Raw genomic sequence first — 15,140 nt, 5'->3', positions numbered from 1 at the left:
AGTTTTGGATATTCTGAGTTCGAGGTAATTTTTCAACATCTAAGTGGAGTTGTCTAAAAGTCTATCCAAGAGAGAACAGTGTTGGAACAATAGATTTAGGAGTCATTAAGTGATGTACATAGCCAAATCTAGAGAAAGTGTTTATTGAGTTTGATGGCTTTAATAACAAACTAGTTGATGGTGGTATGGGTAAGAGAGGTTTTTGTGGGTGATGAGGTCAGAAACTAGTTACTATGAGTTGTAGAATGAGGAGGAGCTTAGGAGGTGAAGGCAGAGAGGGCAAACACACCTTGTTTTTAAAAATGCCCAGTTGTGAAGGAGAGGAGCATCCAATAACTTGAGTGGAAGGCAGACTTGAGTGATTGTTAAAAACACTGAAGCATATGTGATGTGGACCTTCTGGGGGAGAGAGGGAATTATCCATGCAGTAGGAGGTGGCAGAGTAGTGATGGGATGCAGAGTAGGCTTTCCCAGAAGCAGGATATCACTTCTGTTGTCACAGGAGGAGGGGAGGATGAAAGGCCAACAAAAGTGCAGGGTAATGATTATGGGAATGAGAATGAGTTCCCACCTCATGATTTATTTTCCTTTGAGATGAAGGAAACAAGGTCAACATGAGAGTGTATATGGTTTGAAGAGAGTAGAGAAAGATTAAATAACTGTGTCATAGAACAGAGAGCTGCTAAGGGAAACAATGGGTTTTCTAGTGGCTGTAGAAGGCTCCTTCTCATAGTCCAAGTAATCTCTGTCACTCTCACACTATCATTGCATCTTGCACTGTCTGTGCCTCCCTCAGTGTACACACCACTTCCTAATTCCTTCCTATATGTCTATGAGCCTCTTAGCTCTGGTCTAGGCTGTGATGAGCTCCACCAGGTGGGCATTGTCTTTCCATTCTGCACAGCCCTGTGAACATTGCATCGCACATCAAAGCAGATCAACAAGTGTTTCCAAAATAAGTCAATGAGTGTTGGCTAACCTTGTAGGAGCAGCAAGACACTTACTCTGTGACATGGTCAATGTTTATTAGAGGCCAGGGATATATCCAGAATGCTCTGAAGGTGAGATTTGTTGTTATTCAGTAGTTGGAAATACAGATTTAGGAGTCATTAGAATTTAGAAACGGCCAAGTCTAGAGAAATTTCACCCTGATGTTCTGCTCTCATTTAGATGCTCTAAAGTCCCTCACAGCCAACTATTGAATTTTGGGATCTTGAGGGAGGATTCTCAGTGGATCAGACTCAACATCCTCTTTCATTAAAATACATTCTTACACCCATTAATTTCTTGAGATGAGATTCATTGATAATAGAACACATCTTTATGTACAATTTAAATATATATATTTTCTTAACTGTAATAAAGAGAGGAGATGAAGTGAAAGCAATTTATAATAAAAGAATATGTGTTTCCCTACTCCTCAAGCCTACAGAACCTAGAAGAGAGCTTCTCAAACTTTTATGTGCATGTGAATCATCTGGAGATCAAATTGAACTGCAGATCCAGATTCAGTGGATCTGGGTGGAGCCTGAGATCCTTCCTTCTAACCAGCTTCATCATGATCATGATGTAAATGCTCCTGGTCTGTGAACCACTCTTAGTACCAAGTAACTAGGTGGCATAAGGTTGCTTTCCTCTTCTTATAATGAGTGCTTTTGGATTTAAGAGGAGTAATACACATTTAACTGACTATTGATGATACCTTCTTTAGAACTGACATTTTAAAATATATATTCATCATGAGTGTGACAGTTTCAAAGACAAATTTATACAGAAATATCCTATTGGTGAGTCAAACACTGTAATGTAACCTTTGAAGATGACCACAAACCCTGGGGAAAGTTTTAGAAGAACAAATCATCAATTTCCACTATAGTTTCATAATTGGATAATTCAATTTATAAAAAAAGTATTGTGTTTATATGAAAAACATAGGCCCTAGTGTCAGAAAACCATGAAAGGTTTTATACCTATGTACATATCTGGTGGTACTTTGAAGTCATATAAGACACTGGACAATTTTTATTATGCTGACTTGTCTTGTATGTTGCATAATGTTTACAGCTCTACCTTTGCCCAATAAATGCAATGGAGTTGCCCAATCATTCAAACTACCAAAAACACCCCCTCAAGCTTCCCATGATGCCCCCACTGAGAACCACTAACTTAGTGAAACTGAGGATAAAGATCAACAGTTGGAAGCTTCCAGAAGCAAATTGCATGGGACCCCACTGCCATGAACAGAAAGTGCATTTCCCTGGGAAGGAGCCACAACCAGTTTGCATCCACTAAGCTGAGTTTACAAATCTCTGATTTTCTGGTGAATTCAAGTGGCTCACATCACAAAGCCATTCTGCATGACCAAGAGGAGAGAAGCTACACACTTCCCCAAGATAAGATGTTGCCAAGATGGTGCCTTGAATGGAATTATATACTGTTCTAGGCACAAGTAAGTGCCAGTGATGTTTCTACTAAAACTGTCAAGTGAGACCAAGGTAAAGGCCCTGTTCTTGCTCATCCTTGGTGAGGAGGGGGAATTAGACACATGGGGCTGGCTTTTCCTGTCTCCCAGCTCCTCCTCCAGCCTTCCTGGATGTCAACCTTCTTTGTGTCTCCTCTGTTCATGTTTTTGCTTTTGTGGTTTCTAGCAGCTCTTTTGGGCCTCAGGATCTCTTGTACACCTTTCTCTATGCCTAGTGTGTTGTTCTGCTTTCTTATCTAGTTGTCTTTCAGATCCAGTTTGACCCTTCCTTGGGGACACCTTCCTGGATCCAAAGACTGGGTCTCAGATGGCCTCTCTTTCTGTGCTCTCATGTCACCCTGCACTTACCCTTTGTAGCACCAACCACAGTGGTACTAACTCATGATTTGTTCTCAGTCTGCATTATGGTTTGTGCCTCCATGTCCCCCCAAAGCCTCATGTGATTATAGGCTTTTGCAGAGGTAGCTAGATCTAGAGTGTGTGGTGCTGGAATTGATTCATGATGCAATGCTGGGCGCAAGGGCACTAGGATTAAGAGTGTGAGTGCTACCCACCCTAAGTAGTCTAGATAAGATAAAAGGGCCAGAAAGACACTGTTAAGTTCTCCCTTGTTGCTTTTGCTGTCTTCCAGGGACCATGAACTGTTGTCCCTCTGCCACCCTGCCTTGGAACCAGTCCATTATGGACCGGAGGAACCCTTATGAACTGTAAGCCAAATAAATCTTTTCCCCTTTAACTTTGAGTGTTGGGTATTTTGTCTCAGGAATGAGAGAAAAGTGATTAAGACAGTCTGCTATCCCTTCTGGATGAAAACTACTGCGGGCATAGAACAGGTCTTTCTTTTTTTTTTCTTCTTCTCATATTTATTCCTTTCCCTTCTTTACTTTCCCCTAACCCTCTCACTTCCCCTTCCCCTTTGGACCTTTTCTTCTTATTTCACATTATCTATTATACAATTTGATCCTTAGGTCTTTCTGTTTGACATTTTAGTCCTGGGTACCTAACACAGTGCTTGGGACTGTGTAGATGCCCCAAACTCATTTAATGAGCATATGTGAGCCACAGGGAAGGCCAGGAGTCTACAGTAGGATTAATCTCAACTAAGAAATACAGTGAGGCATCAGCAAGTTATTTGGCAAGAAAGAAAGATGTCTGGAATGTGGGGAAGTTGACTGGCTGACCACACGGGCTGCCTGACTTCCAGCAATTCTACTGGGTGCAGATGGCTATGTCACATTGGGCTAGATATCAGCTGCCTCTGAGAGCAGAAGCTGGAGATGCACAGAGTGAGGATGACTTCGAAGGACTAGGTGCAGGATTCCAGCAGGGACAGATGAGCAATCCTGCCTAGGAGCCAAGAGGAATACTTAAGAGTTTTACCTTGTAGGGAAGTGAATTCACGTTAAAGCAGGGCCCAGGATTGATTTCCAGTGTCTGTTGTTTCTGGATTTTACAGAGATTTATTAATCTCTTTCTCCTATAATTGCCTCCCCTGTACACTACAGCATGGTCTATCTCAGAGACCTGCTTCGAGGTTTCAAAGCTGGGAATCAAGTGAAGACCTGTGTGCACTGTGAAGTCCTATACATGTCATGTTCAGCTGCTATGACTTACTTCCTCCCAAGCAGATTTCTCCACACTGTCAGTAATACATCTGGAAAACTAGAGACAGCTGCACAGTATGCTGTTGTTCTAAACTACACCCAGCAACACTTAGCAAATATTGAGTACGTACTTCATGCCAGGGACTCTTCCAGAGCCTGAGAATGTAGTGTGCACAAAGCCATGCTGTTGGTGCTCAGTGTTATGAAGCAGACTAAAGTGGGGTGAGGCATTTAGCAAGAATGGAGTTGCCATTGTGCTATTTTAGCTGGGTCAGTAAGGAAAGTTGTGGCAATCAAGTAGAGATCTGAACAAAGTAGGAAAATAAGTCATACAGAAAATTGCCAGGATCTGTATGAGGTTGTTCTTTAATCCTTTCAGTAATCTGGAAAGGCATATGTTTTTACAAAAGAGGAGACAAAGATCACATTCAAGGTGATACAGCTGAGGAAGGCAGAGATGGGGCAATATTCCTCTAAAGCTACTCTCCAACCTGCCCATAGGCTGCTTCCTCTCTGGTCTTCCTCACCTATCTTATTCTATCTGCCTCATTCTTTTCCACTGTGACTACAGATCCCTTTCTTCAGCTTTCTCTTTATATTTCTTTAAAATGGACAAAGAGGAGAGAGAGTGAAGAAAACTAGTAACTTGATGCACACATATTCCCATGGAGGATGTCCATTTAAACTCTAGAGCTCATCTTGTATGCATCCATTCTCTGCACCTCCCTGCCACCTTCCTAGTCTAGGTGATCACCTGCTCAGCTCTTGCCAGTGCCGGTTCCTGACTGCTGTCTCTGCTTCCAGTTCATTCTCTGCACAGCAGCTAGGACAATACTTTATGAATGTAAATTGGATTGTGTCACTCTGGTGGCTTTCCACTTACACTTGGAATAAAATTTAACTTTTCATCTTGACCTCCAGGTTGGCATGATCTAGCCCATCTTTCCAACCTCCCCCGTCCAACTTTCCCCTTTGTGTTTTCTGTCCCTGCCATTCAAGTCTTGTTTCAATTCCTCCAACCTGTCATGGTCTTCCCCAACTCTGTATACAAGCAGAAACTTTTCTTTATTATTCAGTTTGCAAATTAAATGTCATTTGCTCAGAGAGACTTCCCCTAGTCTCCCAGGTTGAGTTAAGTCTCTACTGTTCCTCCCTCTCAGATTTGAGAGCTGCTGGTAGATTGGGAAGCCATGGGAGCAGAGCCTGGCTGTGGTGGGTGAGCTTCCACATGGATCTGAAGATCCCACCTCTGTGTTACAGGTGTGTAAACTCCTCTCCTTCACTCCCCTCTGAATCCAGTGGTTTGCTTTGAATCAACAGATGATATCAAAGGTGATGGGACATCACTTTGGCAATTATCAAGAAGGAGATTGTGAGCTTTGCCTTGTCAGCAAGCTGTCTATTGCCTTCTTGGCTTGCAGTGAATGAACTTGAAGCAGCTTTGCATTCTGGAGAGATTCATATGGGAAGGAACTGGCGGCGGGGGTGGGGGGTGGGTGGGTGAACTCTGGAACTTAGGTCCTCAGTCAAAAGCCCTGAAGAGTTTGAAGGCTTGAACCTGACCATGGAAGCAAATTTTTCCCCAAATGACCCTTCAGAGGAGCCCACAGACTCTGGACTGACACATTGGTTGTCGCCTTGCAAGAGACTTGAGGCAGAGGAACCTGCTATTCCATATATAGATAATGAATATGTGTTGTTATAAGATGCTAAGTTGGAGTAAGTAGTCTATCTGGCCATTCATTTGTAAACATTTGTTGATTGAATGAGTTAATGATTGTTGTGCCCTGAATCTCCTGTAAAGGGTTGGGAAAACAAGTGTCCAAGATCAAGCCTATAGTTTGTGTACCTCCCAAGTCTCACAGACTGTATAGCAAACCCCAAATAGAAAGCCTGTTGGCTTCCAGATACTGTTTTATGCACTTAGCCTTCCCTTACCTTTTTCAAGACTAGCTTTTCATCTGCTAGGATTCAGGGGTCTCCAAGTAAGATGGATTTTAGAAGTCAATACTGACCTTTCTGATAATGCATGGGTTCTTCAACCACACACACCCTTTTCTTGCTTATTGTTGGTACTGTACTTTTATGAGAAAAATCCCAAATTGAATAATTCATGGATTATGAGTACACTTCATGAATATACAGGATGCCATATAAAATAACATAAATGTTTCCTAATAGAATTAATACACTTTCCAAGCAGTTCAGCTCAAGGCAATTATTGCACTTCCTGGGAGATACAAATTACTTTGCCCTCAGCCTCATGCCAAATAACCCCCCTAAGACACACACTAATTACCCAGAAATACACTGCCTGCCATAGCTCATTGACTAATTGACAATCAGTTTAAAACTTCAGCAAAATATCTTAAAACTTAGGCCTCACATTTAGCAAGGAAACCAATTTTTTTTATCTCCTCATTTTGGTCTGCCTCATTGGCAAAGTTGTAGTATGGTTTGTAAGTAATGACTGAGCAGGCTTATTATAATGATCAATGGTAAAGGAACAACATTCCATCATACTGTATAGCATTTCCATCTCTCATTTCTGTGATTCTATTAAGAACAATTACCAATAATATATCTGTTAATGTGATACAAAAATAGAATGCAACCGTGTGTGCAATAGTTATTGCTAATGTGGTCTGTTGAGCTCAGTGCACAGCTGTCACCAACCCTTTTCTCCTGCACTTCTCAGATGTAGCCTTTGCGTGCTCTGTGCTCTTTTCATTCTGATCCAAGCACTTGCACCCAAAGAGTTCACGCTGTACCTGCATGCGCTCCTCCTGCCTCAAAAATAAGTCATGGACAAAAACCAAATTTTTGGGAATCATTCAATCTTATATGTTTTCTATTTGCAAGTAATTGTTAGGGACCTAACATCTTTATAAAGCTACATGTGCTAAAGTCTTCCTAAATTTCATTTCTAGTTATCTCAGTCTTTCTAGTAGTTGACATATTATCACAAACCCTTGCTCTGGATTTGCTGGAGTAGTCTAATCTTATAGAGACATGTACCCAAATTTCAAACAACTGATTTCTAATTGAATATCTGGGATATGATCCACCATCCACATTCTTGTGATAGGTGGTGCAGAACAAATCTGGAGGAGGTTAGAGTTACAGCAGGGGCAATCATTGTGAGGTTACTGGACTAGCATTTCTATTAGTACTGCTGGGTACAGCCATAGAATATCCAACTAGGAGTGGCTCCAACAATTAGGGGATTATCTGTCACACAGAATAAGACTTTAAAAGGCAAGAAGTCAAGATCTGGTACTACAGCTCTGTCATGGACTTGAAGCCCAGTTCCTTTGGTTATCCTATACTCCCATCCTTTGGCTATTGGTAGGTTGCCTCCTGCTTTGAAGATGACCACAGCAGAGAAGTGGGCGCGTGCTCCTGCCATGTCTAACAGGTCCATCAGGAGAGCACGAGCAGATTTCAGCGTAGGTTTTGGTCGCTAAAACTGTCATATCGGCCACATCTGGCTGTAAGGGAGGCCTGGAAACTGTGTTTAGGGGGGCCTAATGCTGCCCCAGTAAGTCAGAGTTTTGTTAGCAAGGGGTAATTACATGGATCTTGGAGTGGGAAATGTCCCAGCTGGGAAGGTCTTGATGGAAGAGGTGCTCTCTAATGTGGACTGTGAGTGATGGATACACTTCAGGCAGAGACAGGAGAGAAAAGGGGGCTGTAGGAGGAGTGACAGTGAAGTCACACTGGGAAAAAATAACAGTGGCCTATGCAGGAGACTCTGAGAATGCCCTTCCAGGAAAATTTAGTTCAGAGCAGTTGGGGTGTGTTCAGTTTCTGGAGGAACTCACATCCCCTCATATCCCCTTTGCTTAGGTTCAAGTGGCGCTTCTGATAAAAAGAACAAAATCTTAAGGGAATTCTTCTCCCTGCACTTTGATCTTCCCTAAGCGAGAAAGTCTTAATATTGGCCTCATACTAGAATAACTGGAGAGAAGTTTTAAAAAAGCCAATGCTGAGATCACATCTCAGACCAACAAAAGTGGCTTCTGGAGGTGGGATCATGGCACAAGTTTAATAACTGGCTCTCTGAGAAAGAAAAAGTACTCTGTGTGTGTGTGTGTGTGTGCGTGCATGCGTGTGTGTGTGGTGTGTATAAATTTATTACAAGTATACTGATACAAAGGGTTGTAGCACATAACCTACACATGGTAATAAAATATGCAGCATAATACTCTGCCATTGGATGCTCTTCCGACAGTTGGTTCCCATATAATGCTTTCCTGAATTCTTGCTGAACTCTTGGGTATGTAGTTAACCCGTGGCTGCAATTTAATCACGGTTTAACAAAATCCAACTATACACAAATATTTGGTTATGGTCCAAGTTCAGTCACTGACTCACAAGGATAGTTTCAACATTTGTGTTGGCTGACATTTTCATCTATTGACAAACAAGATGGGAGTGAAACAGTGACGGCGTATGTTGGGATTTCACCTGTTCATCAATAACATGAGAGATTTCTTTGCCAATTGAGTAACAGCTGTCAAAAGTAGAAGAATATGTCCTCAATTTTCTGTTATTCCCAATGCAATGGATATAGATAAAACTTTTAATTTACATTATCACTTTCTTCATCACTTTCATGACTCTAGACCAGAGATTGGGAAATTCTTTTAATAAAGGGCTAGATAGCAAATACTTTATGCTTTATGGACCACAACCAGTCTCTTCCTCCCCCTCTTCTTCTCCTTTAATCTATCTCCCTTTCTCAACAATCCTTTAAAAATATAAAAAACTTGTGGGTCATACAAAAATATGTGGCTGGCTAGATTTAGCCTATGTATGGTAGTTGGCTGACTTCTTATCTAGACTCTCAGCAATGTAATAGATAAGCCTTGATACAGAAAGTTTGTTAATTTCTGTGGCATAAATATCCTATAAGCTATCTATAAGATAGTACTGAACATGGAGTTGGGAAGAGATGCATAACAACATACCATTAAATAGTGTTTCTACCATTTATGTGCAATAAACAACCTCAAAAACATACAGGCAATAAAATTATAACAAACTGATAGATTTTGAGTACTCATTTTCTTTAGTTTTAATAAGACATTTACCTATAAACTTATATAATCCAATTTTAAAGTGTGGCTGTGTTTGACAACTTACTGAAAATTCCTGAAAACTACCATGTTTTATGAGCTGCTGAGAACTGGCTGCAGCACATCCCTAAGGGGAACACTACATTTTTAGCATCTTTATTTTTTTTTTTAAAGCTCCCCAGGGACTCCAGTATGACCACTACTTTCAGAACTGTCTGGGCCCTCAGAGGCTGGACCAGAAGACCCAGTGTGTGCTTTCTTTAATTTCTTCCAAATTTGTCGATCACATTTTCCAAAGTTGTTGATTAAGCCATCCAAGCTTTTCTCTACCCATCCCAGTCATCAACTCCTGACCTCGTCTCACCTGAGTTATCATTGCCTGGGCAGCCTGGCCAAGCCTCTGAGGTCCCCTGCTCCAATTAACTACCCTCACTATTTCTCTGCCTGAGTAATTTGCCAGCTCCAGTCTGGGATATTTATTTGCAACTTCCGGGTGGTTCCTCAACTTTCCTTCCTCAAGGAAACAATACCTGGCACACTGTTGGTACACAATAGGTATGAGGAGGGGCCGGGGCTTTAGCTCAGTGGTTCTGCCGCCTGCCTCACAAGTGCAAGGTCCAGAGTTCGAGCCCTGGTACCAAAAAAAAAAGGTGTGAGGAGAATGAGCCTGCCAGGAACAGCCATGTTTCTTCAGGGCTTCATGAGCTGGAAGGCAAGGAGATGGGAGCTTTTGTGGGACTCATTTGCCTATTTAACCTCAGTCCATCTTCCAGTTCCCCTTGCCCTGGATCTCAAGGTACCCTTGCCAATGGTTGGCTTAAGAGTAGGGTGGTCTGCAGGGGACTGGAGAGCAGCAAGAAGAAAGATATCTGAATAGCCTGGGGTTTTCTCCTTTGACAGCATTTCTGGTAGGGCCCATGTTTTCTTCTGGATTGTGTCTGCTGTTATGACTTTAGATCCACTGGCTGCCCTGACTTCTGGGGTCTGATAACCTCACTTGTCCCCTTTGTTCCTCTAGCACTAGAAAACAACTTCTTGCTGGTGCTAATCTTTGTTTGGGTTGTCTTACCATTCCCTTTGCCCATTCATCTCCTTCAAAATCTTCAAAATAATTTACTGTATTAAAATCCCTTCTCTGGGAAGCTCAGGCAGGAGGACTGCAAGTGTGAGCACAACCTGGGCAATTTAGCAACTTAAAGAGACCCTGTATCAAAGAAAGGAAAGAGAGAGAGAGAGAGAGAGAGAGAGAGAGAGAGAGAGAGAGAGAGAGAGAGAGAGAGAGAGAGAGAGAGAGAATATAAAAAGAACTAGAGATGTAGCTCAGTGGGAAACTAATCCTTAGTACCATAGAAATAGATAATAAAATGAAATCCCCTCTCTTCAGCTCTTTTGTTAGCAAGACCCTTTCAGACACAGCCTGAAATGTTGTGCCAAGGAGCCTGCCTCTTGCACTGCAGAGTTGGCATGGCTCCACTGGAGGCTTTGGAGGAGGGACATGGTATGGAAATGGTGTTTCAGGAACGTTCATTTAGCAGAGATACTGGAGTCTCAGTAACATCCTAGGGAATTTGTAGATAGCCTTGAGTAGTCTATGAACACGCTACAAATCTGTGCAAAGTTTTGTGCATACATGTGTAAGCAAATATTTTCCCTGAGGAGAGAGCTCATAGCATTTATCAGATTATCTGTGGTGTTATAAAATACGTTCAGAACCACTGGACTAGATATAGGAAGGCCAGTTAGGAAGCCAAGTAACTCAATATTCAGTCAACTCAGTGTCCGAAGAGGACTACTTCAGAAGTCTGGGCAGGCAAGAGATGTGAACAAGCAAGAAATGAGAGGCACCCCAAATTTAGCAATAGCGGAGAGCTATTATCCCTTAGAACTGAAAGCTCAAGGGGACACAGTGACTGGGGCCTAGGACAGCTGGTGTCCAGGAGGAGGGACCTCTCTGAGCAAGCAGAGTGCTGGAGGAATGCAGGCTCTTCAGAGATGGGTTCTAGAAGCAGGGGCAAAGGGAGAGCACACTGTGACCCTCTCCTTCCACCCTGCGACTGACTTCAGTGCCTTCCCTGGTCTTGAACCCAACTGGCAGCCAGCAGCCAAGGGAGCCTGGGTGACAGGTGATCAGAGCTAGAGCAGGGCAGAGAATGCAGGTCATTAGGTGGCCTGGGTCAGAGCTGAGTGGATGGAGAATAAACAGCACACTGGAACAGTGCTTAGAGCTCCCAGAAAAGCACAGAAGGGAATTGGAATGATTCATGTTTGGTAGCTCCTGGCACCATTCCTTGAAGTCTGATCTGGATTCTGCCTTTTATCAGATCCTTGTATATTAACTTGGCTCTAAGTGGAAAAGCCAGGTAAAGAGAAGCAAAATACAGAGGATTTTGTTATTGCAGTTAACTTCATCCTTCCGCTGGTACTTTCAAGCTCTGTGCCCTGAGATTCATCCAGAAAATCTGGAGGTTGGCATTGATGTTCTCTATGGTGCCCCGTGACTCTTACATTTTATGATGCTTCAAGGATGTCTTTGGCTTCTTCCCTAGTAAAGGCATTTAGAGTTCTGGGTCCTTCTAAGGAGGGAAGCAACCTTTCCTTGGCTGGTGCTTTCTACAGTGGTTTGAAGACTGGAAAATAGCAATGGCAATAGCATCCTGTCCCTCCAAGGAGCAGACTGCAGGTTATTAGCATTTTATTGATTTTGGCTCTGCTGTTGATTGTCAGGATTTGTAGTGAAATGCTTTAATGTACATTTGCATCTAAGGGTGACCCAGGCCAAAGGAGCACTAATTTTGCAAACATGTTTGCATTATAGTTTGTGTTCTAGAGAAACATCACATAAAGAAACACACTGGCAACTCTGCTTCCTTGGCGGGTGGAGGGGCCTGAGAAGCATTGCTGAAGGGAGCTGGCTTTGGTATGCATTTTGGAAGTTTAATTTTATTAGCCTATGCAAATGATCTGTTCCACAGATGTAAAACAAAAGGACAAAAAAATGATCCCTGTGTCAACATCAGGATGTCTGATTTAAAATCCCATTTAAATAGCACCCAAAAATGATCAGACACTGAATACATTATTTTTCTGACTTTGACAAAACCAGCCTGCACAAAGCAGTAACCCCATGAGATTATGGATAAACCAACCACGTTAAAAGTTCAGCATTTTCATGTCAGTCACAGATTTTTCTTAAGGGCCAAGTCACTGTTTAAGGACTAATGTGTTTGGAGAGGGGAAAAAACACACGGTATTATTAAGCAGAATCCCCTTTTCATACAGGGACTCGATCAGTTTGCCCCTGATTCTGTCACCTGCTTTATTGTCCTACTTCAAACACAGGGCCCTGGGCATCATTGCAAGGAAGGACTGATTGAACTGTCGCCTTGACACTTGTCAGCTGTGGATAATATGGGTTTCAGGCCGTCATGCTCACACATAAATGAACCATGACAGAGATAGACTGTTGAATAGAAAAAGCAGTCTTACTGTGGATAACCTTTCTTGAATAAATGCAACAAATAACAAAGCCTGAAAGGGGGGGATGTGTACCTTAGTGGGGCAGTGATGTTCAGAACCAAAAGGTTATTATCCTTTTGGACCATCAAAAATGGCCCATTTATCAAAATATGTTATTGAGAGAAAAGGTAAAAGTGTGGTGATTATCATAAAAATGAGGGCAGTTGAGTCTATGCAGTCTTCAGTATGATATCACATTACAAAACCCAGTTACAGCTCACCAAGATTTAAAAAGGAGGCATTGTTTGTATACCAAATGGAACCCACAATTGTTCTTTGAAAATGGTGGCACACATCTTAATTAAAAGAGCAGAAGTAGAATCTGAAACTCTTTCTTTATGTCTTTAAAACATTTCTTTTTTATTGAAAAGAAAAAGAACTAAAGAACTCCCAATAGAAATTGTGGAAACTCTACATTTCAATCAAGACAGTCAAAAGAATTATTTGAATTTACAGGCCTATAATTGGAAAAAATTGGAAACAAAAGAAGAGCTCGTTTAAGCCACGTGATATGGCCAAGGACTGCTGTGTACAGTGTGCTAGAAAAAAAAATCATGTTTCTTTAAAGCAAAGCTAACTCCACTGCAGGCTCCAAGCAATTTGCATAAATGTCTCTACAATGATTTTTTAAATTTATGGGCCCTAAGTTTCTAATTAAATACTAATTAATACTATCACTAGAATTGTCTCCCATCCCCAGCTCTTCATAGCTTTGTCACTTTGATTAATGCACAGTCATTTATTAACTTATTTAACAAGCCGGGGTGCCTCATGACAAACTAGATTAAATTATCCTCATAACAGTCTCATTACTGAAAAAGAAGAGAGAGAGTTTTAAACTTAATAAAAATTATCCTCAATAATGTTAAAGCTTTTTCACTGTACCCTTAAAAGATAGAAATAGGTTTCTTGTTTGATTTATAATATATGGAGTTGTATAAAGCATCCATTAATAAAATTTATAAGTTCATTTAAGCTTGCACATTACAGTAGTGCTGTAGCCTTGGGTGCTTATTATTTAACTTTTGCTGTAGTTATGAAGATAATTAATGTCCTGACCAGATAGGGACTAAAATACCCACTAGAATGAGATAATTAGAGACATAAATAATGTTTAGGTTCTTGTGTGCTGCTTTTAAATTAATTGTTTTGTTTTCTATCCAAAGCTGATAAAGACGAAAGTAAGAGTTTACCAAGGAGCTATGTAATGAAAGTGAGGCATTTGTCTGAAGTGATTGGTAAGTGCTAGGAAGTCAGGTGCAACAGATGCCAAGGGCCGCTTTCTTCTGGGTAATGTATGGCCCTTATTGCTCTCTGGCTCCCTCTAGTGGCTAGGTTCTGGTGACCAGCTCACCTTGCAGCTAGGCCATAGCTGAAGAGGGATGAATCAGAGCTAGGAACTGAAGTCACTTGGATAAGAAGCGGGGTAAACTTCTTGTTTCAGGTTCTGAGGAGAAGGAGAGCCCTAAGGGAGCTCAACATGCCTATGACAGCAAATCGTTCATGCTGACAATGCAGAATGCAGGAAGGAAACTGTGGCTTAGGCCCAATGTTCTCCAAAGGAATCTGCGTGGAGCACTGACCTTCCTTGTTCAGGCTGTTTGTTAAGATACCTAAATGTGGTGTGTTCTGAGGGCATAGTCTTGTCTCATTTTCAGTTTCTTGCTAAAATAGCACCCTTTTTAAGCTCCCTAGGTAATCCCTAGGTTCTGAGGGAAGGGCCTATTCTATAACCTCTTTGCTTCTTCTGATCTCCTGATGAAAAAAGGTTTGCAACTTAAGTTTCCTTTTGGCCTTCAGTGTCCCACATCTTTGTGTGGGGTTATTGAAAAGGGGGAGTAGCTCCTTGGTAACAGATAGGGAGCTGACATCCCATACTGGTAACATGTCAACATGTACAAAGTCCTTTGACATGTAGCATTCTGTCTTTGTCCCTCCAGAATCCTGGGAGATTCACAGGGAGGGACTATGGCTGCTGAGTCACATGGTGATTTGAATTCACAAATGGGCTGCTAGGTTACTTTATTCCAGGGTTGAGCACCCCAGCCCCGCACCTGAGGTCCTTCCTGCTTTTTGCGTTTCTGCCGCTCACCCAACTCCTGCCCTTTCACACCCGCCTTCTCACTCTCACCTTTTCTTTTTATCATTGCTTCAGAGCAGAGATAACAATAACTGTACTAGTTCTCATGCTAAAATCACTTGCTCATCAAGCAGAATGGGAAGTGGTGTTCAGAGAATTTGCTCTGAGGTTATAGTCAGGGTCACAGTCATCTCCAATTCACACCCCATCTCTGGGGGCTACATAGATGACAAAATGTCTTTATGCGTCATATCTCTTGTTTAGCATTAAGATCTCCATCTTTGCAAGTCTATTTCTAGAGACCTGTTAGTAGATTATGGTTTTGACCAAAACTAGATCACCCTAAGACTAAATATCAGCTACCTGAACCTCTAGGT

At 41.9% G+C, this 15,140-nt stretch overlaps 1 long non-coding RNA gene across 4 annotated transcripts in view; it reads left to right on the top strand.

Annotated features, from left to right (window-relative positions):
• Positions 1–15,140, top strand: part of LOC101722970 (uncharacterized) — a 256,669-nt gene that overhangs the window by 32,289 nt on the left and 209,240 nt on the right. For all 4 annotated transcript variants that reach the window (XR_015442363.1, XR_002388856.2, XR_015442361.1 and 1 more), the window contains 3 exons: positions 2,065–2,495; positions 3,114–3,189; positions 5,247–5,346. This is a non-coding gene — a long non-coding RNA (uncharacterized LOC101722970). The remainder of the gene's footprint in view (positions 1–2,064; positions 2,496–3,113; positions 3,190–5,246; positions 5,347–15,140) is intronic.

Source organism: Heterocephalus glaber, unplaced genomic scaffold, assembly GCF_053883595.1.
Source record: "Heterocephalus glaber isolate CG9 unplaced genomic scaffold, H.glaber_assembly_v1.0 deba00001543, whole genome shotgun sequence".
In the NCBI taxonomy this organism is placed as follows: Eukaryota; Metazoa; Chordata; class Mammalia; order Rodentia; family Bathyergidae; genus Heterocephalus; species Heterocephalus glaber.
This window is presented reverse-complemented; position numbering and strand designations above follow the sequence as displayed.